Source organism: Mandrillus leucophaeus, unplaced genomic scaffold (genome assembly GCF_000951045.1).
Source record: "Mandrillus leucophaeus isolate KB7577 unplaced genomic scaffold, Mleu.le_1.0 Scaffold975, whole genome shotgun sequence".
NCBI lineage: Eukaryota > Metazoa > Chordata > Mammalia > Primates > Cercopithecidae > Mandrillus > Mandrillus leucophaeus.
In genome coordinates this window covers 7,684-9,839 of record NW_012110641.1, presented here as the reverse complement: position 1 = coordinate 9,839, position 2,156 = coordinate 7,684, and the positions used below count along the sequence as shown (strand labels likewise).

The following is a 2,156-nucleotide window of genomic DNA, read 5'->3' as shown; positions in this document are numbered from 1 at the left end:
CTGATGGCCAGTGATGATGAGCATTTTTTCATGTGTCTGTTGGCTGCATAAATGTCTTCTTTTGAGAAGTATCTGTTCATATCCTTTGCCCACTTCTGATGGGGTTGTTTGATTTTTTTCTAGTAAATTTGTTTAAGTTCTTTGTAGATTCTGGATATTAGCCCTTTGTCAGATGGGTAGATTGCAAAAATTGTCTCCCATTCTATAGGATGCCTGTTCATGCTGATGGTAGTTTCTTTTGCTGTGCAGAAGCTCTTTAGTTTAATTAGATCCCATTTGTCTGTTTTGGCTTTTGTTGCCATTGCTTTTGGTGTTTTAGTCATGAACTCCTCGACCATGCATTTGTCCTGAATAGTATTGCCTAGGTTTTCTTCTAGGGTTTTTACGATTTTAGGTCTAGCATTTAAGTCTTTAATCCATCTTGAATTAATTTTTGCATAAGTTGTAAGGAAGGGATCCAGTTTCAGCTTTCTACATATGGCTAGCCAGTTTTCCCAGCACTATTTATTAAATAGAGAATCGTTTTCCCATTTCTTGTTTCTGTCAGGTTTGTCAAAGATCAGATGGTTGTAGATGTGTGGTATTATTTCTGAGGCCTCTGTTCTGTTCCGTTGGTCTGTATCTCTGTTTTGGTACCAGTACCATGCTGTTTTGGTTACTATAGCCTAGTGGTATAGTTTGAAGTCGGGTAGCGTGATGCCTCCAGCTTTGTTTTTTTTGCTTAGGATTGTCTTGGCAATGCAAGCTCTTTTTTGTTTCTGTATGAACTTTAAAGTAGTTTTTTCCAATTCTGTGAAGAAAGACATTGGTAGCTTGATGGGGATGGCTTTGAATCTATAAATTACCTCGGGCAATATGGCCATTTTCATGATATTGATTCTTCCTATCCGTGAACATGGAATGTTCTTCCATTTGTTTGTGTCCACTTTTATTTCGTTGAGCAGTGGTTTCTAGTTCTTGAAGACGTCCTTCACATCCCTTGTTAAGTTGGATTCCTAGGTATTTTATTTTCTTTGAAGCAATTGTGAATGGGAGTTCACTCATGATTTGGCTCTCTGTCTGTTATTGGTGTATAAAAATGCTTGTGATTTTTGCACATTGATTTTGTATCCTGAGACTTCGCTGAAGTTGCTTATCAGCTTAAGGAGATTTTGGGCTGAGACGACGGGGTTTCCTAAATATACAATCATGTCATCCGCAAACAGGGACAGTTTGACTTCCTGTTTTCCTAATTGCTACCCTTTATTTCTTTCTCCTGCCTGATTGCCCTAGCCAGAACTTCCAACACTGTGTTGAATAGGAGTGGTGAGAGAGGGCGTCCCTGTCTTGTGCCAGTTTTCAAAGGGAATGCTTCCAGTTTTTTGCCCATTTAGTATGATACTGGCTGTGGGTTTGTCATAAATAGCTCTTATTATGTTGAGATACATTCCGTCAATACCTAGTTTATTGAAAGTTTTTGGCATGAAGGGCTGTTGAATTTTGTCGAAGGCCTTTTCTGCATTTATTGAGATAATGTAGTTTTTGTCTTTGCTTCTGTTTATGTGATAAATTACGTTTATTGATTTGCATGTGTTGAACCAGCCTTGCATCCCAGTAATGAAGCCAACTTGATCTTGTTAGATAAGCTTTTTGATGTGCTGCTGGATTTGGTTGACAAGTATTTTGTTGAGGATTTTCACATCGATGTTCATCAGGGATACTGGTCTAAAATTATATTTTTTTGTTGTGTCTACCAGGCTTTGGTATCAGGATGATGCTGGCCTCATAAAATGAGTTAGGGAGGATTCCCTCTTTTTCCATTGATTGGAATAGTTTCAGAAGGAATGGTACTAGCTCCTCTTTGTACCTCTGGTAGAATTCAGCTCTGAATCCGTCTGGTCCTGGAGTTTTTTTGGTTGGTAGGCTATTAATTATTGCCTCAGTTTCAGAGCCTGTTACTGGTCTATTCAGGGATTCAGATTCTTCCTGGTTTGGTCTTGGGAGGGTGTACATGTCCAGGAATGTGTCCATTTCTTCTAGGGTTTCTAGTTTATTTGCGTAGAGGTGTTTATGGTATTCTCTGATGGTAGTTTGTATTTCCGTGGGATAGGTGGTGATATCCTCTTTATCATTTTTTATTGTGTCTGTTTGATTCTTCTCTCTTTTCTTCGTTTTTT

General features: G+C 38.5%; 1 protein-coding gene across 1 annotated transcript in view; it reads left to right on the top strand.

Moving 5' to 3' along the window:
• Positions 1-2,156, top strand: part of LOC105532626 (protein PRRC2C) — a 70,227-nt gene that overhangs the window by 62,411 nt on the left and 5,660 nt on the right. The gene's annotated exons all lie outside the window — the stretch shown is intronic.